At 38.7% G+C, this 25,606-nt stretch overlaps 1 pseudogene across 1 annotated transcript in view; it reads left to right on the top strand.

Moving 5' to 3' along the window:
* The window catches only part of LOC149236455 (outer envelope protein 64, chloroplastic-like), a 348,403-nt pseudogene that overhangs the window by 264,282 nt on the left and 58,515 nt on the right, over window positions 1–25,606 (top strand). The window contains exons 7-9 of the transcript XR_016246219.1: window positions 13,565–13,733; window positions 16,105–16,239; window positions 16,529–16,725. The product of XR_016246219.1 is annotated as an outer envelope protein 64, chloroplastic-like (transcript). The remainder of the gene's footprint in view (window positions 1–13,564; window positions 13,734–16,104; window positions 16,240–16,528; window positions 16,726–25,606) is intronic.

Raw genomic sequence — 25,606 nt, forward strand, 5'->3', positions numbered from 1 at the left:
CCATGATGTCATTCGTGTCAAACTCGAGAACTAGGTTTTTCTTTTTACATCAGAAACAATTAGTTAGGTTTTTATTCCTAGGGTTTCTCCTTTTATTCCAAACTTTGCTAGGGCTTACAAACCCTTGATGCCAAGCCCTGTCGCTTACAAACTGCAAAGTTTTACAACCACACTCGAGAGTTAGTTGAAAAACCTTAGATACTTTAAGGTCTTCAAGATTTGTCACGTTAGGAATTGGAAATTCTATGTAAATCCTAGAAACTTTATTGACAAGTCTTTTATACCAGAGATTTCATTCTTTGACTATAGAACCTAGTTCTAATACGTAGGAGAATGCTTCAAATGCTATGACAGTGTTTAACATATTTTGCTGACACTAAATTTCAAAAGAGCATAAGATCAATAACCATGATCTAGCAGACTTATCAATGCATAATAGTTAGTAAAAAAATTAAGAATGATGCGTACCTCTTTTGACCTTACCTGGTCCATGCAAATATAATTGTCATATCTTATTTTTGTTCATAAAAGATACCTCAAACCTTTAGCTATCAGACTTTAGAGGGAAAATCTTGTCTTTCATGCTTCAGAATCAAAAAGGTCGGCTTCATGGTGAAATTCATCCTTCTTGTATGAATAGAAAAGACGTCTCATGGCTAGCTACTATGCATACAATTCTTTCAATCTCGATCTTCAGAAGTGTCATAAGTCTTTTATCTATTGCATGGTTGTTTTTGGTTTCTTTAAGGTGCATCAAGCCTTTATACATGTCCCAAACTATTGTCCATCTATATGTCAAATTTGACAAAGTCCCTATTTTGAATATTGTATGGCTGCCTCATAGATTGTTATTCACATACTCTTCAGGTCATTCTCAAGAAAACTCCTTTTGTTCCTCATATGCCTTTTGCCACAAAGGACGTTTTTTGTTGTTGTTGTCATCATGAGTTTTGTCATGTCATGAAGATGAAGGTGCCATGAATAATATATATCACTGGAAGTCGTATCAACATTGAGAAGTATATATTGCTTTCTTTCTTAATGGATTTCATTACGATTATATCAAAGGCAGTGATGTATGGTTCCACATAGGTACCTAAGGATGTGCTTGGCTGCTATCCAATGGTCATGCTTTGGCTCCATCTAAAATTGACTGAGGACATTTACTACAAAACAAATGTCCGATCTTGTGTTTACCAAATGCATCAAGGACCCAATCAACTGTTTGTAGCAAGTAGGATTCATCGTACTAGAATTTGAACTCCTCAACTTCTTTAGATTGGTAATCATAGGAGTCATCATAGGCTTGCTATCCATCATGCCAAATTTTTTAAGAATCTTGATCACGTTTTTCCCTTTACCAAGATATATTTCACCTAGCTTCTGCCAAACCTCTAGTCCCAAGTAATAATGCATAATCCCCATATCCTTCACATCAAACTCGGCTACTAAATGCTTCTTGCATTCCTAAAATTGATGCTCTACACCTATAACAAGTAGATCATCCACATATAATAGTATGATCTTTGGTTCACTCTAGACCACCTTGATGTGTAGGTTAAGATCTGCAGAACTCTTGGTTAAACCAAGCCTAAATAGGTGTGCATCCATTCTTGCATACCAAGATCTAGGTGCTTGCTTTAAGCCATATAGAGCTTTCTTTAGTCTGTAGACATGAGTCTTTCTTTGATTTATTTCAAATCCTTGAGGCCGCTTAATGTAAACCTCTTCATCAATAATCCCATTCAAAAAAAGTTGTCTTAACATCCATTTGATGGATGTTCCATCCCATAGTAGCAACCAAAGATACAAGCGGTCTAATTGCTGTATATCCAATTGTAGGATTAAAGCTTTCTTTGTAATCAATACCTTTCTTTGTATTTATCAGTGCTCTTATCCATAGCATGCTTTATCTTATATATCTATTTTGAAGTGACTATTGATTTGTCACTTGGCCTAGGAACGATTTCCCAGACATCTTTTTTATAATTCATTGGTATTCTTCTTGCATTGCATTCCTCCAGTCTTGATGTTTAGTTGCATCTTCATAGGAGGAAGGTTTAGCTACAATGAGCTTCGTCACATATGCTGCATATCCATAATACCTTTTCAGTGTTTTACTTTCTCTAAAGGTCCCCTTTTTTGTGTGTCCTTCTGCTTCTTGTAGAGTAGTTCTCGACCAAGTAGGCCTCTTTCGATTTTTAGGAACAATTACTTGTTGCACATGCTCACTAGGACCTTCAATATCTTCTTGAGTTGATATCAGATTCCTGACCATCATTATCCATTGAGATATCCTCAATGATAGGTATTTGTTCTTCATCAGAATTGATTGGAACATGTCTTGATTTCTTGTAAGCTATATTTTCATCAAAGATGACATCCCTGCTTACTTTGATTTGACTATCCACCTTGATATAGATTCTGTAAACTTTTGGTGAAGCACTATACCCAACAAAGATGTCCTTCATATTGGTAGGATCCAACTTCTTCCTTTTGTCATTTGGTATATGAATATAAATAGGACATCCAAATATTCAAAGGTCATCCACATTCGACTTCTTTCTTGTAAATGCTTCTTTTGAAGTCATGTTGTTGAGAATCTTGTGAGGACTTCGGTTTTGCAAGTAGACCACTGTTACACATGCTTCTCCCCATAAGAATTGAGGGAGATCTTGATCATGAAGCATGGCTCTTACACATTCTTCAATTGTTTTGTTTTTCCTTTCAACCATGCCATTTTGTTCAGGATTATAAGGAACAATTAGTTCCCTCTTAATCCCTGCTTCCTTGCAAAATGCTATCAGTTCTTTGGAGGTATATTCTCCACCATTATCGGACCTTAGAGTCTTGATCTTTCTTTTAGTTAGATTCTCCACTTCATTCTTGAATTCTTGAAACTTCTCGAATACCTCATCTTTATTCTTGAGGAGGTATAACCAAGTCTTCCTTGAGAAATCATCAATGAAGGTCACATAATATTGATGCCCACCAAGAGATTTTACTACCATAGGACCACATACATCAGATTGTATGAGATCTAAAACTTCCTTAGATTTGGTATCACTTCTTGCAAATGGATTTTTCACGCTCTTGCGTAGAGCACAACCCTTACAGATCCCTTCATGTTCTTCCTTCGATTTGGGTATGCCATTGATGATTTGATTGAGAGATGGAAAAATCTTATAATGAAGATGTCCATACCTTCCATGCCATAGTTCGGAGGGGTTCACATTTGGGTGAACTAGGGCTTGAGATAGAGATGTAAAGAGTCTAGATAATGTCCCCTTACGAATCCGAATTACCCTAGCATTATTAATACTAAAGCTGTTGCCCCAAACCAAAACCTTGCCATCAACAAAAGCAGATCTATTACCCATGTCCTCTAGACAAGAAATAGGAAGTAAGTTTTTCTTCAAACCTACAACATATAGAATGTTGTTGAGGTGAATACTTCCACCAAATTCGAGCTCCAATGAAGTAGATCCAATCCCTTTCACTGAATAGCTCTTCTTGTCTCCAAGTTCGATTGAATGAGAGTAGGTTCCTTTTGACAAAGTTTAGAGTTGACTGCATTCTCTTGTCGTATGTCTAGAGGCACCACTATCAATAATCCATACATTCTTGTCCTTAAAATTCCTAGAGAAAGCGGAAAATAGGCTTCCATCCATAACTTCTAGCTTGGAAATGATCTTCAAGATGTAACACTTGATAGATGTAGTGAGATATCTAAGAAGCTTGAAACCCTTCTTCATAACCCTTGCCATAGTTCCAACTAGGATGTGATCTTCAATCTCGTTCTTGCACCTTAGCTTTGATACCATGTTGGAAAATCAAGAGACTAGTAGATTATAGATGATTTTCCGTAACTTGATAATTACTTGTGATGTTAGTTGGACTTTTGTTACTTCTTTTAGTTTTTGTTCATCAAGAAATTACTAAAACAATGAAGATCACAAAGAGACAAAGTACACAAGATATAGGCTCCAAGCTTGGGCAAAACCCTTCTAAGGCAAAAACCCAGAAAAAAAAGCTTCTTGTCTTATAGAATCTTCTTACAATGAGACTTCCAAGACCCAAAGACCAAAGCCCAAGATCCTCCCAAGCACCAAGTCAGCCCAGTAAAAAGATCTCTTTCCAATGAACCAGTGCTTCCAAGATATGCAGTAGTCACCCCAACTACAATCCATAATTTCTGCCTTGCAACCTTGTGTTGCAAATTTGCACTGCAATTTTGTCTTGCAATTTCAGCCCCTGCAATTCGCACAAAAACCCTAGGAGACCTCGCACGTGAGGACAAAAAAGATAGTTTCCCAAGAGACCTTGCTTCTTCAACTTCTTCTTTCTCCTTGTCTTGTTCACTCTTCTTTCTTCTTTGCTATTGCAGATCGAACTTGCTAGAGTGTGTGTTCCAAATGAGTCGAAGTCCCTCTTATTTATAATCTTCTTGAGGGGTCAAATAGCCCTCCCTTAGGCCAACTTTACCTGGATTGGGTCGACTTAGTCTTGGAGGAATAAATGGCTTTTCTCAACTCAAAATAAATATTTATTGTTATAATGAGTCCAAATGGGACTATAATACATGACATAAATTCTTCTTTGTCTTAGAAAGAATTAGAAAGACCTAGAAGCATGAAGAACATGCTTTTGACCTAGACTTGAGCATGAAACCCATGCTTTGAATAAAAATAATATTTTTTTTTTCTTTTTCTTTCTTTATACAAAATATACAATGTCATGTTGAAGCGAACATAGTTCCTTCTTCAGATTAATTACTTCAAAAGACTTGGAATATGAAGATATCCATTGAGGATACAAATATTGTATATTAAAATGTATGAATAATGATGATACAAATGAGAGTGAGAGGCTTGCTTATATACTAGGCAGGTGCCTCTTCATGGAGAGTCATGTCTCATTAGACATGCATCTTCAATATTAATTACTAATTAACTAATCGTTATTACAATTATCCTCATTATTTATATTTGTATTATTTATATACATTTATTCATAACATTGCCTTCCTCCTCAAAAAAGCTTTGTCTTCAAAGCTTGTTAATGCAAAAGGCTTGATCTCTTTTTTGGTTTCAAATATCTTCTTGTCTCGGCATCGTCATATTCGTGGATACCAGTTGATATAATCTTCTAAGTGACAAACAAAACTATCGCACTGAGAAGGGATCAGACCATCCTAGATTAATCTTCTGTGGAGTATTCTGATCACTGGAATTTTGTAACAAATCGTCATCATAGGACTGGATTGAGGTTGCGTCAATATTCTTTGGAACATTAATTAGTTGTTTTTTTTTTAATAGTCCCGATATGTTGCTTGTTTGATTTGTCTACTCTCATGATTCTAATGTCAACAAGGAACCTTTTTGGTTTAACTTTCCCTTATTAAGTGTGGAATTCTTTTGATTTACATCAGGTGACGATGTTGTTGAGTTGGTTACAGAACCTTCACTTGGGATGTTTATCATCTGAACTGCAACATCTAAGTGTGTCTTTTCTTCAACTGACTTGTCTTCTTCTTGAGTTGTCATATTCACTAGATCGATGTTCGTTTTTTCTTCAACTTGAATTTCTACATTTGAAGATTTCGATGCTTCCTTTTCAACAAGTTGTGGCCCCTTGTTTTCCAACAACTTCTTATCCTTCTTAAGCTTCTTAATTTGCGTTAGTAATTTTTCACTATGGTCTCTAAGTCGAGAAACTTCCTCATTCTTGTCAGTGGTGATTTTGTCAACTTCCTTTTGCATATTTTGTATCGCTTTTTTACTTTCTTGAAGAATTACTTTTGAGATTTCTTGTATGTCTTCTGGCGTCACTGAATTTGGCTTCAAAGTAACATCTTGTAGCGTTATTTTTTCTTTTTGTGGGAAAATGTCAAAACTTTTTTTTTTTTTTTGTATTTAGAATAAATGACCCTAGGGTTTCCATCCAGGGTGAGCCCAAAACAATGTCATTATCGTAAAAAAATAAGGATTTCACGGTGAATTGCGAGGTAAAAGTATAATCTCCAATACTTAGGCATAGATTTCTTGTGTTGTATTGTTTGTCACCTGTGTCAATAAAATTCGTTTCAACTATATTTGATTCAGGAATTCATAATTGGTTAGCACATTTAGAACCAACATAATTACTTCTTTCAGTAGGACTGATAGAGATTATGATATCTCTTCCCGCGAGTGATCCTTTGATTTTAAATAGTGTATCAACACATTTTCTAAAGGTTTTAGGAAATATTTTATTATTGATCTCCATTTTTTTTTTCTGTTTTCTTTTGGAATTAGCTTATAAAAGTACTTAATCAATGTTGATACTTAATAATCCCCTTTTAAGTTTTATAATCTATCACTTTTCACTCAACCTCTCATTTTTTTTTGACATAAACATCTTCTATACTTTGGTATTTAATATTAACCTCCTAATAAAAAAACTCAAGTACTCCTCCGTTTAATACTTTCACAAATACCCCTTTATGATCTTAGGATTATAATATTTTGACTTTATAAACAATTTCTCCCTTGGTAATCTTTTATTCTTATAAATATTTTTTTTTTAATTTGTTCAAAGCACCTTACTCAATATAGACACTTTGTATTCTTCACTTCATATGTAATTAATCTTAATATGAAGAAAAAATATATTTATGTTTTCCTTTATAAAAGATACCTTGTATTCAACTTATAATTTCCCTTTTTAAATATATATATTTTTTTCTTCTTTTTCCCTTTTTTAACTATCCACTATAAAACACTTGAATAATTCTTCTCAAACCTTCTAGGAAATAATCTTATTTTATTTATTAATTTCCTTTTCTTTTATTTCTCCTGCATCCACTTATATAACTTTGTATTTTATGATATAAATATTACTTTTATTTCCCTTTTTGTATACGGTAAAGTTGGTTTCTATACTGTTAATCAAGGTTTTTATAAAATTTTAACTTTACCTCGTGCCTTTTTGTTTTTTAATACCTTTAAAATATAAAAAAATCAAGAAGGCCAATGATTTTTCTTATTCAACCCTTAGTTTTTTTTGTATGTATAAACATAAACCATTGTGTTGATTGGTCGCGACCCTCTGGAGGAACACAACAAATTGTACACAATTCAATTGTATGGATTGATGTGAGAGGTATAGATTTTCGAACGTGTACAAATAGAAGCACATAAGCAATTCGGCAGTGTCGATACAAATAGGAGCATAAGGGCAATTCTATAGTTTCTGTACCGAGAACTCATTTTCAATGGCATTTGCTATGAACTGTGTGAATGCAGGGATGCTTTCCAGGTGACATTTACCACAGACGTGATCATATGGTTGGTGCGGATTCCTAAATGGTGTGAACGGACTCATAGTTGCACAGATTGTAATACCACAATTGTTGTTAGTTCGATGCACTTATGTGAGATATATCATAACCATGATAGTTGTTCAATTTGTTGAGGCGGGTGGAGCTTACTACTGTTACAGGTTGGGCTGACTTCTGGGCAATGCGTTGGAATGGTGGTTATGGCAAGCAGCCACGAGAATCTCAGTAGTGGCACTAAAAGCGAGGTTCGTCGGCTAGTTGAGTAGTGGCGGAGCATTGTTGAGGGTTGTTTAGTTTTTTTTTAGTATTTTTGACCTTTGACTTTTTATTTTGTTAATATGTTTTATAATTTTTTTTACTTTTCTTTTCAATTTTTTTTTAATCTCTTTAATTTATTTATTTATCTATTTTTTTAAATACTATTATTATTTTTCTTTAAATGGCTAAGGGCCTTATAGTGAAAATGGAGACAATCTTGTGGCGAAACGCTCCAACGGCAACAAGGTTGATGAATGTCAACGACCAATGACCGGATCAGATTGGCTCTGTGTAGCGGTTGAGCAGCGAGGATTGAATAGCTTTGATACCAAATGAAGCGAACAAAGTTCCTTCTTCAGATTAATTACTCCAGAAGTCTTAGAATATGAAGATATCCATTGAGGATACAAAGATTATATATTAAAATGTATGAATAATGATGATACAATTGAGAGTGAGAGACCTGCTTATATAATAGGCAAGTGCCTCTTCATGGAGAGTCATGTCTCATTAGACCTTGCTTCTTCAACTTTTTCTTTCTCCTTCTTGTTGAAGTTTCTAAGTCTAATAGTTAGAAACCGTCCATGTACTTTCTAATTTATTCCTTCCTACTTGTTCTGATTAATTAACAAGTTATTTACCATGTAAATACTAAAAATAAACACTAGTACATGCTCAACACATTACAGATCATCAACTGAAGGAAACAGAAACAAGCACAGAAATGATACCGTTATTTTTGGACTAATGTCTCCGGAAAAACCCAATGCAGAAAAACCGGTGCAACTATCTGAGGGTTTGATCTATTAAGCAGTTTTAGAATACAATTGGGGTGCCAAATCTGGCTCACCCAACAGAGAAAAATGTCGGTAGTAGTACCTCTCCTTTGAAGACAGATGCTTCGGCTGAAACCTCGGATAAACACTCCGGCAGCTCCTCAGCTCCAATCTACCCCACGAAAAACCATAACGTCAGCCTCTTTTGCCCTCTGTGTCAGCTTTCCTGGTAGTTCTGACAGATCCTGACAGTTCCGGCTTCTGCCCTCTGCGTCAGCTTTCCCGACAGTTCCGGGCAGTTTCGGGTGTTCCCATCAGTTCTAGATTTTGCCCTTTGTGTCAACTTTCCTGGCAGTTCTAGCTGTTCCCGACAGTTCCAGCTTCTTCCCTTTGCGTCAGCTTTCCCGGCAATTGCGCTGATCCTCTCGACACTATCTCTGCCTCTCTGCTTCTGTATTCATTGCCCCTCAGCTGCAACTCCAGATCACTCTTAACTTTATCAGCGAACCTAGCCCCAGAAAGTCGAAATCTTGATCTTTTGGTGTGTTCTCCAAGTGACCTTCAAGCCTCCTCTTATACTTTTCTCGTTGACAGATCAACGCCCGAGATTAAGTCCCTAATCAACGACTAAGATTAGATCTGGCTTGATCCATGACTTTTGCACCATTCTAACACAGTTTTATATTAATTAACATTAATATTATAATTTCCCTAAGTTTAGACTTAGGGACTCCATTAAAAATATTAATTATTTTAATATCTCCCAAACTGTTTAGAATTTGCCCAAACCCTTTCTGGGTATTGGAGATCTCATGCGCCTTAGTCTCTCCACCAAATTTCATGGCTAGAGCACATCCGATGCTACCCCAAATCAACACTCCCCCTTAGTGAGGACTGTGATCTAGCAATACTCCTCACTAAGTATTACTCTGATCATCCGGCATCGGTCTTTGATGCTAGGCCTGCTGCCCATCATCTGTACTGCTGCATCCCAAACTGCCACCAATGGCTTTGCCACTGCCACTGCTGCATTCGTATGATAGCTCCCTCTGCATCCGTGCTGCTGCCGATGGCCCTGCCATTGCCACTGTTGCGTCTACACTGCATCCCTCTCATCATGCTGAATTGTGCTGCCCATAGCACCGTCATTGATAACTGCTGCATTGCAACTTAGTGACTGAGAAGTAAGTAATTGATCTCCCAACTCTGGCATCAGGCTAGAGAAACTCCCGATGTTGAAGCTCCCTCTGTCGCTGATAAGTGCTCCCTCTCTGACCTCTGTGCTGCTACAACAACTTCTTGCATCTCACACCGTTGCACACCTCTCTGTGCCATCCTACACTGGTGCAATAGCCCCGTGGCTCTCGCACTGTTGCAGCCTGCTAGCCTCGAGTTGTCCTAGGAATCCTGCACGGTAGCTCTCTCTGCCGCTCCATCGTCATCCGTCTCTACCGACATCTGCCAGTCCTGCTACTCCTCTTCGAGGCTCCCGTAGCCAAGTATAATCCAATAGGTTGGGTAACTCAAGGATCCTGCCCCTCATCTTCTGTAGTTGTCTTGACTACAGCTCGATGTCTCCCCTCTTTCGCTCAAGTGGTGTGTGTGCACTCATGGCATTGGCATTGTCTGTCTCCACTTCCTTCTCTGCCCTTGTTGACGTTGCCTTGGTCTCGGAAGTCTCTCCCTTGCTCTTCTTCCTCGGACACTGGGTCGCATAATGACCCAGTTCCCCAGAGTGGAAGCATTTGACCTTGGAGAGGTCCTTCTTCTTCCGCTTTTCTTGCTTACCCTCAGATGCTAGGGTAGCATCCACCTCCTCTTCCTCCTTGATTTTGATCCCCTTGTTGCTGCTTCCTGTCTTGGTCACCCTCCTGATCTCTTCTTGGCGAAGAGCCACCCGCATTTCCTCCCAATCTGGAAGGGTCACCCTACCCAGTATGCTCTGGACAAACACCTCCCAGTCTTCTGAGACTGCATTTAGGGCTGTTCTCACCATCAAATTTGGATCTGGTGTGGCCCCTATGGAAGTCAACTGATCTTGAATCTCCTTCAATCGACCGAGGAAGGTGTTGTTCTGTTCTCCCTTCTGCATCTGGTATGACCGCAACTGATTTTCTAGGAGCATCTTCCTCTCCACGGGAGTATGCTGATACAACTTGGTTAGGGTCTCCCACATCTCCCATGCCATATTCTTCTCAACAATATGTGGTACTATATGATCCTTGACCTCGTCAAGAATGATACTCTTGGCCCTTGCCATTACTTCCTCATACTTGTCATTGTCAGCTGGGTCAACTGGGACCGCTATCGTCTTCAAGGCGAAGTGCTTGACACATTTTCTGTCAAGTACGGATAAGATTCTGGCCTTCCAGACTACGAAGTTTGAGGCTTCGTCCAGTTTGTCTTGGTCTCTTACTCCGTGTAGTGCCATTCCGCTGCCCTTCTACTTCCCTCCTGGAAGTTCTCGATGTGACTCCCTCTGAGCCTCGGTCTCCCTCCTGGAAATCCCTCTGCCTATGTCGAGGTGCCCCCTACTTTGATCGTCTGTGCAACCACACCACTGATCCAGATTTCTCGGCTAGAAGCCCTCGGTAGCAACTCCCCCCTCCTTTGCCTTGCCCTGTTAGGTACTGTTTTGACAACAGTGCCCCACCAACTCCACAACTGCACTCTGCAACTTATCCACAGCCTCCTAAACCCCAACAACTTGAAGGTGAGAGCTCCTAGGCTCTGTGCAGTCCTAGCACCGACAAACTAGCTCCCTAAGCCAACTGCGTCAGCCCTCCTGGCCTCTGCGTGGCTCTGTGTGAGCATGTCTTTGCCTCTCTCAGCCTCTGCGTAGCCTCTTCTTGGCCCGAACTTGATGATGCGGCACTGCGTCACCCCTTCCTTGCTGTTTTGCTGCTAGGAACAACTTTTGTCACTTGGGACAACTGTTTTTTGCCGCTACTGCTCTGCTCGGCTGATGTCCTCAGTTCTCCCATGATTTGCAACCACGCTCTGATACCATGTTGAAGTTTCTAAGTCTAACAATTAGAAACATTCTTGTACTTTTTGATTTATTCTTTTCTACTTGTTCTGATTAATTAACAAGTTATTTACCATGTAAATACTGAAAATAAACACAAGTACATGCTCAACACATTACAGATCATCAATTGGAGGAAACAGAAACAAGCACACAAATGACATTGTTATTTTTGGACTAATGTCCCTGGAAAAACCCAATGCGGGAAAACTGGTGCAACTATCTAAGGGTTTGATTTATTAAGCAATTTTAGAATACAATCTGGGTGCCAAATTTGTCTCACCCAACAGAGAAAAATCTCGGTAGTAGTACCTCTCGTTCGGAGACAGATGCTCTGGCTGAAATCCCAGATAAACACTTCGGCAGCTCCTCAGCTCCAATCTTCCCCACGAAAAACCCCATCGTTAGCCTCTAAGGACTGTGTCAGCCTCTTCTTCCCTCTGCGTTAGCTTTCTTGACAGTTTCGACAGTTCCCGGCAGTTTCGACTTCTGCCCTCTGCGTCAACTTTCGCGGCAGTTCCCGACAGTTCTGACCGTTCCCGACAGTTTTGGCTTCTGCCCCCTACATCAGCTTTCCCGGCAGTTCTGGCTTCTGCCCTCTGTGTCAGATTTCTCGACAGTTGCGCTGATCCTCCCGACACTATCTCTGCCTCTCTGCTTTTGTATTCACTGCCCCTCAGCTGCAACTACCGATCACTCTCTCAACTTTCTCAGCAAACCCAGCCCTAGAAAGTCGAAATCTTGATCACTTGGTGTGTTTTCCAAGTGACCCTCAAGCCTCCTCTTATACTTTTCTCGTTGACAGATCAACGGCCGAGATTAAGTCCCTAATCAATGGCTAAGAATAGATCTGGATTGATCCATGACTTTTGGACCATTCTAACATAGTTTTATATTAATTCACATTAATATTTTAATTTCCCTAAGTTTAGACTTAGGGACTCCATTAAAAATATTAATTATTTTAATATCTCCCAAACTGTTTAGAATTTGCCCAAACCCTTTCTGGGTATTGGAGATCTCATATGCCTTAGCCTCTGCACCAAATTTCATGGCTAGAGCACATCCGATGCTACCCCAAATCAACACTTGTCTTCTTCGCTATTGCAGATCAAACTTGCTGGAGTATGTGTTTCAAATGAGTTGAAGTCCCTCTCATTTATAGCCTTCTTGAGGGGTCGAATAGGCCTCCCTTAGGCCAACTTTACCTAGATTGGGTCGACTTGGTCTTGGAGGAATAAATGGCTTTTCTTAACTCAAAATAAATATTTTTATTGTTAGAATGAGTCCAAATGGGACTATAATACATGACATAAATTCTTCTTTGTCCTAGAAAGACTTAGAAAGACCTAGAAGCATGAAGAACATGCTTTTGACCTAGACTTGAGCATGAAACCCATGCTTTGAAGAAAAATGAAATTTGTTTTCTTTCTTTTTCTTTCATTATACAAAATATACAATGTCATGTTTACCAAAGGTCATTATGAAGTAGACTGGGGGTTTTTGTGAAATATTAAGTTCCCACATTTGGCTATGATGGATTCCAGAAATTTCCTGTGAGACATACTGTTAACAATGTTGATATAATTTTAGCAGCCTGAATTGCATTGACAACTGATAAATATGATAGTCTGAGCCCTGACACAAATTGATCCAGCATCATAAATAGACCTATTTTCCTGGTTTTGTATGATTTTGGCCTTTCCTCCAATGGATGACTCTTAGCATTGACTCCAAAAATGATGTCTCTGAGATGTTTTAATAGGAGAAATCTTATCTTGCACCATTGAGGATGTAGCTTGTCTGAAACCAACTGGCCAGGTGAGAGTTTTAGGATTTATAGCAGCATCTTAAAAGATAATTGTAATATGAAGTCAACAGAAGCATACATATAACATACAGCTTAACCGCAAAGGAAGAGATTTTTTTTTCTAGAATTGCTTGTTCTCATTGGTTGATTTCATGGACATGATTCTTGATATGATCTTTTATATAACCATAACTGCATTTTTATTTGCCATCTGTCACAAAGGTTTTGCTCAAGACAGTTGCGTGTGGTCTTTAGCTTGTAGATTTATTCATGCTGACTTCTGCTGAGCTGATTCTTAATTTTTGAAGTGCTATCTTGTTTTACTGCCACTTGTTTTTAAATATGAAAGGCTTGGTTATTGGATTGTGTAGGTATGAGTTCAAAATGAATCATGAAGAGTGGATCAACAGTGTAAAGCCTGATTTTGGACCTGGTATATCTACTCGTGTACGTGCAGCTCTAGAGACAAATGATGAAAATATTGGACATTGTTTGAAGGCCAGGGATGAGACACGTGAAGCAATTAATGCCCTTTTGAAGGTATATATGCTTGCTAGCGATCAGAAATAATCAAATAACTAGTTGGACATGCTAGAAATCATCAGTGTGTGCATCTGTAGGTTTATAATAGTGAAGGTTTTGATTCAATAACTTGAATTTTTTTCTTATTTCAAGGTACATTTGTAATTGATTTTGAGTCATCTCGAACCTATACTGATGGCGAAGTAGCATTCATTGGACCCTTCATGGTTTTTAGATTTCCCAAGGGATACTTGATTACTTCATTTCCTTTTATGAAGCTATTTTGCTGTCGTGAAGGTCTAGGTGAGTTATGTCAGGACTAGTTACAAGATGTTTGAGAGTGGTTCCAACTTCATTGGATTTCATATGGAGAAAGTAGAATTTCAGATCCCACTCAAATTCTAGCAAACTTATCAGTTTTTAGGATTTCAGAATGGGGGGATTGCAACATTTCCGTTGGATTTATCATGCATGAGGGTATGGAATTAGCATTTAATCAAGAGCACCAAGCCCTCTATGTATCTTGTTGTTAGTGGCATTGATTGTTGAACTCCTCTATCATGACCTTAGTAAAAATGTACCATCACTCAAACAAAATCTTGTTTTGACACGATAGGCTTTTTCTACTCTATTTTAATGCTTAGAGGGTGATATGTTGAGAAATCAGGTTAACTGTTCATTAGTATAGATTTCTCTTTCTTTGATAATTGCTTGGGAATGTTGTTGGCTTTTTATTAATATTTATTATGTTCTCTTCATCAAACAATTACCAAACGTACAAAACATAAAGATTGCAAGAAACAAATAACACATAATATAGGCTCCAAGCTAGGGAAAAATCCCAGAAAAATTCACTTATAAAATCAAATCAAAGTGAGATATCCAAGACCCATGACCATAGAAAGACTTCAACCTTCTAGATGCCAAGTCAAGCCCTCCTTCCACATAGCAAATCCATCAACAGCAAGAGACCAGAAACATGTACAACATGAGAAACAAATCTTCAACAGAGATGTGTCGAGGCAGAACTTCCACAAATCCGAGCTCTAGAAAAATCCTTCTTTACTTGTCAATTTCGGACTTCGGCTCTTCTTCCTTCACTATCCTTCTTTGCGATATTTCAGAACAGATCATACAAAATGCTTGTGTACAAATGAGCTCAATTCACCCTCTAATTATACTGTCCAGAGGGGTTCGGATAGACATGTCTTCTGGGGCAGGGCCAATTTGATAGGCAGGGCCTACTTGACATCTAGAGGCAATTTTGACCCGAATTACAAATTGAATATTCTTTTTCCAGGCTATAAATAAGTCTCTGACTTTGATCAGTACAAATAATAATGAGCAGAACATGCTTAAATAATAATTTGACTGGAGCATGAAACCCATGCTTGAAAAATAAAATTTCTTCTTCTCCTTTTTGTTTTTACGTAAGATATACATTGCCGTAAGTACAAAGATAATTATGAAGACCAGACCTAGTTACATTTTCCAACATGATAATAATGATGAGGATCCCAATATTGAATATAGACAATGATTTTGATGATCTGTAGGTATTTGTTGTAGCATTATTATTATTATTTTTATGCTAGAGGCCATCTAGAGCCTCTTTGTTGATGTATTTTCGATTGAGAGATGTATTGCACTAGATGCTGTTTTGGTTCTATGCACTCTTATTAGACATATACATGAGAACTTTTGCATGTTTGTGTATGAATTGTATGAATACATATGGATGCACATGAATATATATGTTTTTCTTTAAAATTTGAATATTTTATTTATTTTTTGGTCGACTAAGGTTTTGGTCAAGTTTTATCCTGATTCCCTACAGTGTCCGGGTTTGGGGGGTTAACCGGTTCGATGACTGGTTTGGTTCTGATAACATTTGTCAAGAGACAGTAATTTTTATGTCAACTATTTAGTAAGAACATTAATAGAGTACTATCATAAACATCAACACTGCAGCAACTCATCACTGAAAATTCAGTTCATCTGTATTGACTTCTCTTCCTAATGACTCAAATCCGTTCCATGTATATACAGAAATGTACCCTTTTGGACTGCATGGTTACGCAGTCAGATAATGTTGTGCTTGTTATTGAAGACGTTTGCTTGATGTCCAACTACTATCTGCCTACCATGAATTGTCGAAGTCCTTGAGGATGGTATCGACAATGTTATCTATTAAAATAAGTGTTCACTAGAGTTACGACATTTTTTGAGATGGCTGTTATTTTCAAGCCATAAAGAGAAAGCACCGACCATTCCTCATTGGATCCTCAAGCTGTTTCGGGTTAATCTGCTGCCATTTAGAGCTTCATTATCTGAAGAGAATGTTATCTTGGTTGCTAGCTTTCTTTACAATTGCATATGTTGTTGGCAGGACGATGCAATCCTAATCATTCCCACAACTCCGGGTCCTGCACCTAAGCTCAATATGAAAGAAAATTTGTTGGAGGACTTTTGTGGAAGGGCTTTCACACTGTTGAGTATATCTGGAATGTCTGGATGCTGTCAGGTATGTTTAAAATGTCAGAACTTAATACATAGTCTGTCAATTCAACTTTGTTGCACCTGATGTTAATTTCATAAGATAATAAATATGCTATCATTTCAAGATCTGGAAACAAGTAAATTTCTCAGGCTGCTCTATGTAAACATTCAGGCTTTCATTTTATAAATATTGACTACAGCTGATATTAGTTTGTGAAAATTTTTGCTTGTCAATGTTTAGTGATTAGGCATTGCTTGTTTAACATGACGTTTGCAAAACTAAAATATGTTTTAATTTTGGTAAATGATAATAGGTGAGCATACCTGTAGGGCAACATGATAAGTGTCCTTTGGCTGTGTCAATGATGGCAATGCATGATGGAGATAGGTTTCTACTTGATACTGTACGGACAATGTATCCTACCCTTCAGGAAGAAGTGAAGATTGAAGCACACAGCTGACAACTACAATTAATGGAAAAATGGAGGCTGCAGATATTGCTAAGGAAAAGGTAAATCGCTGAAACGTTTAATAAAAATACTCTCCTAAGAGAATAATTAAATACTGATGGGAAGAAGCCATATAATATGACGTACTGCGCAATATAGTGGCCTGGTACCATGCACAAGCATCCATCTATCCTTGTGAAATGTGAAATGGAGTTCAATTGTGGCCATTCCTTGATCTTGATTCTAGTTTATTCTTGGGATCCATGTCTTTCCTGCACTAATGTAATATTTCCATGCATTGCTTGTAGTCCTCTGTGTGTCTCCATACTGATTGCCGTTTTGATTCCCTATTGATCTATAGTAAGTTTCTTGACATTCGTGCCCTTGTCTCGATGATGTTTCTTTGAGTGGTGCAGGTGGTGATATATAGCAAACTTAGCTATCAGATTTTCTTTCTTTGATTCTTGAACATGTGGTTCCTTTGAGACATTTAGTTCATTAGCTGCTTCTTCCTTTTTATGCCCTTTTTACAGATTTTCTTCAAGTGCTTCTGTAGGGTTTTCTTCTAATTTGAGTTTGGACTCCTCTTTTGATATGCCATTAGGAACTACAATTATTTTCTTTGTAGTGGTTTTTTCATGTGGTCCCCTGGGCCCCTTTTGCTCAGTAAGAAACGTATCTTGCAATGTGATCCTTTTCTTGTACCAAAGCTTCAAAAAGTTCCTTTGCGCATTAATATTAACTGTACCAACAAGTCTGTCCAAGGATATCCCAAAACAATATTTGCATCATCAATATCTATATCATAAAAATCTGAATGCAACACAGTCATCCATGGAAACCTTCAAATCTTTAAAAGTTTGAACACTTTCACCCTAAACCTATGTACTTTGAGTATTCTTTGTGGGAACATGCAATCTTTTAGCCAAGTTAACATTGATGAAATTCTGGTTGGAACTATGGTTAATAGAAACAATGACCTTCTCTCATCGAATACATCTATGAACTTGTAATAAAAAGTTGTCACATGAAAATAAATCCCTAGTGCTCTTCTTATAAATCTTCTCAACATAATACTAGCAGTCAAAAAAATATTTGACATACACTTCATTTGAGGATGCCATTACTATATGTTTAAGTGAATGCCACCCTATGGCCGTCTTTTCTTGTAAAAAAATCATGAAAGACAATTTCCCAAGTATGCCATTACTATGTCATGTTTAAGTGATTGTCAGCTTATGGCCACCTTTTCTTGTAAAAATCACGAAGAACAATTTCCCAATTCTTTCCCCATATCGACTTTAGTTTTGTAATGTATTCTTCAAAACTCGGACCACCATCTTTTCTTGTAAAAGACGTCTTTCTTGAAAATCCAAAATAGAACTAGGGTTTTGTTGATTTTTAATGTACCTTGGACAATTGGTTTCCCATTGGTTAGCCTCTACCTAGGGAAACGTGTCCAAAATAATTCTTAAGTGTGACTTTATAAAGTGAAAGTGACTTTATAAGTGGTAAAGTCAATGTTAAATTACAAAGTGAAAAGTGACTTTAGACATAAAGTACAATGTGTGTACTTTTTTTAATGGGTGAGTTAAAAAGAGAAAGTGAGAATTAAATGCACATTTATTCTCATCCCTTGATCTAAATGAATCTGAGCAATTAGATCTTAGGGTTGCCCAAAAGTCATTTAGGGAAACAAAAGGGGGAAAATAAAAGAGAGATTGCTTTCACTCTTCATGAGCAGACTGGAGAAAGGAGGTTGAGAGCTGGAGAAAAGGTTTGAAGGAGAAATTTGTTGCAATAAGCTGAATGAGTGATTTCTGGGCAAAGTTGGGCACGAAAATCAAGGCATAGAAGATATCAGAAGGTATAGTATGAACAACATTTAATGCTGGGAGCTACACTCCGTTCGAGAGAAGTTTTTGAGGATTTTTTTGAAAAAATTCCATACAATCCGTACAACAGTATGAAAATATGTACAACCCGTACGGAGTTCATACAGTACAGTCCGTATCCATACAATACATATTTTCAGCTTCAAGTGGGCACGATTTTCAAAGAATTTTGGGTTGAAGAGATAAGTTGTATTTTGTTGTTTTGTTTTGTCTGCAAATGTATTTTTCCTAAACTTGAAAGATAAATAAATTTGAAGAGCTCTCTAATAGGTTTCCCCTGGAGAAGATTGAAGGGGTTTTGCCTGGGTCTAAGTTGACCAAAAATCTGTGTATTTTTATGTGTGTTGTTGGTCTGTTTATGTCCATATTTATTTTCAGCATGTGTTGACAATGCCATGTGTTTTAATTTGAAAATTTCATTTCCACAATTCTATATGTTGAATGTATGTTTATGAGAATGGGAGTGATAAGGTGAAATTAAAACCGGGTTGGGATTGCAGGAAATTTTTGAGTCATCAAGTTTCTACAGGTTTCAAAGAGAATCACTTACTTTTCATTGGGGCTCCTTGATGTAGTTAGATTTTGAGGCTGTAAATGTAGAATGACCTTAACTTTTGTTATACTTATTGGATTGGCTGTTATGACCCCAAATATAAAATGCCACATCTCTTGTGAATTTATTGGCGTTGGTTTGACTGAAATTTTGTACTCTATCGAAAATATATTAAATTTTCTAATTTCATGGCAGTCCTGGAAAAATCCCTAAAAAGGTTGATTTTATATCAATGATTTCTGAACTTCTTGGACTCCGTTTTGGACATTTTTTCTTTGAAATTGGTTATCTTTTCGAGGTGAATCCAGTTCTTAGATTGAATTCTCCAAATTTTACATAGAAAGTTTTAGAAATGGAACATAATATTTCTCATCCAACATTGTGCCAAAATATTTTCTCACTTCGAACCCAAGAAAGAGATCTGATTCCACTTGTAGATCTTCAAAGATATTAATCTATGAATGAATTGAATTGATCTACAATGAGCAGTGAAGCTCAATAAATAATACAACTGTATTTACAGAAACAACAAGTTTCTACTAAGAAAATAAAAACAGCAAGTTTCTACTAAGAAAATAGAAACAACAAGTTTCTAATAAGAAACTACTAATTAAGATCATAGATGAGCATTAAACACTAAAATAGCATTATTCTAATACCCTCCCATAATGCTCAATCTATTTACAACACCTATAGACCCTATGAATTTTACAAACTTATTAGGACCAAGAGGCTTGGTGAAGATGTCTGCTGACTGCTCCGTTGTGGGAACATATAGTAACTGAATGGATCCGTCTTCAGCAAGTTGTCGAATGTAGTGACAATGGGTTTCAACATGCTTTGTTCGTTCATGGAAGACTGGATTCTTAGCGAATTTAAGCACTCCCTGATTATCACAAAACAAGGGAGTAGGACCTTCTTTGGAAACATGCATATCCGCAAGCATACGTCGAAGCCAAACTGCCTCACAAGATGCCTTAATTGCTCCCCGAAACTCTGCTTCTGTTGAGGAGAGAGCCACTGCCTGCTGCTTCTTACTAGTCCATGTGACAGCGCCAGATCCTAGACTAAACACATACCCAGCTGTAGATTTACGGTCATCAACCGAACCGACGCAGTCGGAATCTGTGTAACCACTGAGTGTAGGATCTGAACTTCGAGTGTACAGAAGTCCATAATCAAGAGTGCCACTTACATAACGCAGCACACGCTTTGCTGCTATCCAATGATCAGCCTTAGGAGCTGACATGAAGCGTGAAATGCAGCTCACTGCAAAACTGATATTAGGTCTAGTGGTAGTAAGGTAGATGAGGCTGCCCACTAATTGCCTGAATAAAGTTTCATCCACAAGTGGTGAGAATGATTGAGCTGAAAGTTTGAGCCCTAGTTCCATAGGAGTCGTTGCAGGTTTGCAATCCTGCATTCTGAACCTGTCCACAAGATTTCTGGCATACTTGGACTGAGAGAGAAAGATGTTGTTCTCAGTTTGCCAGACTTCAACCCTCAAACATTAATGAAGAAGTCCCAAGTCTGTCATATCAAAAATGCTACACAAATCCTGTTTGATCCCATGGATCAAATGTGCTGAATTGCCAGTAATGATAAGATCATCCACATAGACAACCACAAATAGAATATCATCACCAGTATGTTTGATATACAGGTTTGCATCAGATGGACTCCGCTGAAAGCCATGATCTGTTAGGTACTTATCAATTTTCATGTACCAAGCCCGAGGGGCTTGTTTCAGACCATAGAGTGCTTTGACTAATCTACAGACTTTCTGTTCTTGACTGGCAACCTTGAATCCTGGAGGCTGCGTCATGTAGACTTCTTCCTGTAAGTCACCATTCAAAAAAGCACTCTTTACATCCATCTAATGGACTTTCCAATTGAACTGAGCTACTAAGGCAAGGACAACTCGTATGGTACTCAACTTGGTTGTAGGAGCAAAGGTCTTCTCATAGTCTATGCCTTCCTTCTATGAGAACGCTCGAGTAATAAGGTGAGCCTTATACTTGCCTAGGGTTTTGCCATCTTTGTATTTTACTTTGCAGCTAATGGGCTTCGTCCCTACAGGAAGATCAGAAAGGGTCCAAGTGTGGTTCTTCTGAAGACTTTGGAATTCAGCTTCCATAGCCTGTTCCCACTCAGGTATACCCTTAGCCTCTGAATAGGTTTGAGGCTCAAAAACACTATGTAAGTTAGCCATAAGAGCAAAATTTACTGTAGGCTATTGTTTGCTCTTATTTTTGGAAGTTATACGTTCAAGGAGTTCATTATCCCGGAGATCACCAATAGTTTTAGCCCACCATTTAGGACGGAGAGTAGAAGAACCAATATCTGGAGTAGGTGGAGGAGGCTCAAGAACAACAGGAGTAGCGAGAGGAGGATTATTTTCCAGAGGGAACTCAGGTAGTGAGTCATCAAATACTGATGTTGCATCATCCCTCCCATCAGGTGGACCTAACGGAAGAACATTGGGAGGCTGATCCTCAGAAAACTGCTTAGAAGGAGGGGACTGAAAGAACCCTCTGTCTTCATCAAATACTACGTCCCAGCTGAAGATAAGACGATTAGTGTCTAAATCTATTAGCCTATAGGCCTTGTGGTGATCACTGTACCCTGTCATCATGAGTTTCTGGCTTTTGGAATCCAACTTAGAGTGCTTAGTAGCTGGAATCCAAACATATGCAACCGAGCCAAACACTTTGAGGTGACTGATCTTAGGCTTACGGCCAGACCAAACCTCTTCTAGAGTCTTCCCCTTAATAGCCTGAGTAGGTGATCGGTTAAGAAGATAGACAGCAGTAAACACTGCTTCAACCCAAAATTTGTTCAGAACACTCTTGTGTTGTAACATGGAACGAGCCATTTCAACAATCGTACGGTTGTGACGTTCAACAACACTGTTCTGCTGAGGAGTGTAGGGTGTAGTTAACTGGCGTTTGATGCCATGGGTATCACAGAAGTTGGAGAAAGCAGAAGAACAAAATTCCCCCCCGTTATCTATCCTAAGAGTTATGATATTACAACCAGACTCTTTTTCAACTAAGGACTTAAACTTCTGAAAGATACTAAATACATCAGATTTATGTTTTAGAAAGTACACCCACATCTTTCTATTGAAATCATCTAAAATAAGCAAAAAATATTTGCAACCAATAACTGAAAATGTATTCATAGGACCACAAATATCATCATGAATTAACTAGAGTACCTTAGATGCACACCAAGATTCTCCATCCTTGACTGAAGATCGATGTTGCTTGCCAGCTTGACAGGTGCCGCACATTCCCAATTGCTGAGTCTGAATATCAGGTAACCCTGACACAAGTCCCTCCCGAGATAGCTGAGAGAGATAATGAATGTTGAGATGCCCATATCTTTGATGCCACAAAGTGCTGATGGGAGAAACACGAGCTGCTAGAGCCACTTCTGGAGAATCACCAGTGTCAAGAAGCCTGTATAGACCATGATCCTCTAGGCCAACAACAACCGTAAGACGAGTTTCCCTATCAATAATGGAGCACTTGTGCGCACTAAACACCACATCGAGCTGAGGAGAGTTCCTCATAATCTCGCTGGCAGACAATAGATTAATTTCCATACTAGGAACATAGTACACATTCAGGAAGATAAGTGTGCGCCCATCAGTCTGGATCTAAACTGTACCTCTGCCAACCACTGTGTACTCCTCACCTCTGCCGAATACCACATAATCATTGAAAGATGAGAAGTCAGTAAACCAGTCATGTCTGTGAGAGAAATGACGTGATGCACTAGAGTCAATGTACCAGGCAGAAGACAGGGCATGATCTGAGGACCTCTTAGCCATAAAGGCGTAAAAGGCAGATTCCTTTTGCTCGGAATGTTCTGCAACATTCGCTTTTTGATGATACCCTCCCTGCTTCTTCTGTTCAGAAGTAATCCTCTGTCGGCAATATTTCTTTATGTGGCCAAACTTGTGACAGTAATTACACTGCACATTTTTCTTCTTGGCAGGATCAGAAGGCCGAGAAGAACGTTTCTGCTGAAAGGACTAAGAGGACTGATATTTGGCATCAAAAGCATTTTTTGAGGAGGTTGATGAAGCACCACTACCAAACTGTTGTTTACAACAATCCTGCTGCAGGAGTTTAGTGCATAACTCCGGAAACTTCAGATCAACATTAGTGGAGGTAATGTTGAGTGTTTCTATGAAGTGCTCATAAGGTTTTGGTAGACTTTTCAGAGTGATGACTACCATATCTTCTTCCTCCATGGTCCGACCAATGGCTTCGAGTTGATCTTGAATGTCTTTAATCTTGTTAAGATGTTCTTGTAAAGACATACGATCGTCCATCATGATGGAGAACAATTGATTCTTTAGAAAGAAAGCTCTGCTCTTGTCGGATGTCTCGTGCAGTTCCTTCAAATGTTGCCAGATTTCGGCAGCTGTCTTGCCGGAAGGAATCTCTGGTAACTAATCATCAGTCACAGAGAGTTTGAGAAGCATAACAGCCTCTCGATTTCGATCATCAAACTTATCTTGATCTGCACCAGCTGTACCAGCACTGAGCTCTTTGCCCAAAACGAGCTGGTCAAGACGCCTATATTAAAAAATGGTCAACATTCTCTGTTTCCAGATGTTATAATTGGTGCCATTAAAGCGTTGACCGCCTTCCAACATCAGATTTGTTAGCGAGGCCATCTGCACGTTTCCCAAGACACAAAAAACAACAAAGGAGTCCGACATGGATTTCAATGCAGATGCCGGCTGATCCAGACGAAATCTGACAGGTGCAAACTTTTATGTAGCCAACAATTAATTTGAGAAATGACGTTCAACATAGAAGAACTTGACCAACAAAATCTTCACACTCAGCCAGCAATAAAAGACACGCTGAATACACTGTATAAGAGGGCTGATAAACACAACAGAAAATAGGCCTGGAAACGGAGTGTATATATGTCCTTTTTCTGAAGTGAACACATCATATGCAAAGATAACTCGTCCTTCAGAGAAGTACTCGCGAGCAGATTTAAGTTATTGCAGTAGGTAGGCCAACAACGGCTCAATTCTCTTTATAAAAGTTCCGAGAAAGCAAATACACCATAGATCAGTCCATGGATTAACTCGTGTAATGTCTCTTATGATCCAACTCCGACAAAGCTGTGCAGGTCCCAACAGCAAAAGTGAACGAGAACAATAACGAAGGTGCTTCAAGAGCCCCAGATTACCATGTCCAGCACCCTTGCCGCTGCACAAAATCAGGCACACTGGAAACACCTGTATACGAGAACGCCCTTCTGGAGAGAAAAAAAATTGTCAAATCACAACCCCGTTGTGATTTCTAGGCACATGTATGACCTAATCCTAGCCTCCACTGTTATTTCCCTTGAATGAATCAGAATGAATGAATGCAAGCACGGGTAGAGCAGGTTCCGTCAACAAATGGAAACAAGATAGCCTCTGACGATCTCCGCGTGCAGGAGGACCCATGCAACATTTCTTCACGGCACTCTCTTCATGGCAACAACGTCATTCTCTGCGTTTTTTTCTTCAAACGATGACTTCAGTGGCTCAATATATTTGTATGCTGACAGCCGCTTCAAAAAAAGGACGGTTGCGTTTGACTGGACTCCTCCAGCGGTAGCGACAACAGCGCGGATAGACAGTGGCAGCGGCAGCAGCAACGGGAATGAATGACATGAAGCGAAACCTTCCACGCCCTTAAATTTCATGCCTGCAATATGGATTGCGGAGGTATGGACACGTTGACTTTGAAAATTTCAGTCTTTGTTGTGTGATGTTGTTACGTGACTTTGAGCATGGGGTAGCGCGACCAGTCAGGAATTTTTATCATTTTTGTCAACGCTCCGGTCTTGGACCTGGACCTGCCGGCTCCAGAGAATCGAACCACGGCCACCGAATACCTCGTGCCCAAACCACAAACAGAACAGAACAAGATTTAACAAGTTTTAAATAGCAATTTCACAATGTGGCTGAAAGTGGAGATCAGATTTGCCACCAGTGGTCTTGCCCATCAAACTGGAGCAACAAATGGCCACACTTGTATAGAAGATGCCCGATATTTTCCTAGCTAGATACTCTCGCACACATAAACCCTCACATAGAGAGCCAAGCGGGAGTCGAACGCGGGAATTCGACCTGCCAGGATCTCGGCTTCCGTGGAGAACAGCAGCAGTGACGTAGTGCTATTTGTCGGGAACCTGCAATGGTGGACCACGACGCCCCAAAAAAATAAAACGCAATGCCCAAAAAAAAATTTCAGACTCGATGAGATCAATTTCGAAATGAAGCACAAAATTTTTCAAGCAATGAAAAATTAGTTCGAAAAAAATACCCGAGCTCTTATACCAGTTGTACCCACCTTCAAACGCAACTCGGGGGAATCGAACCTGGGTCCAGGCTCTGATACCATAATCAATGAATGAATTGAATTGATTTACAATGAGTAGTGAAGCTCAATAAATAATACAATTGTATTT

Source organism: Pinus tabuliformis, chromosome 8 (genome assembly GCF_031772625.1).
Source record: "Pinus tabuliformis cultivar Carrire ecotype Pingquan chromosome 8, CPIR1, whole genome shotgun sequence".
Taxonomy (NCBI): Eukaryota; Viridiplantae; Streptophyta; class Pinopsida; order Pinales; family Pinaceae; genus Pinus; species Pinus tabuliformis.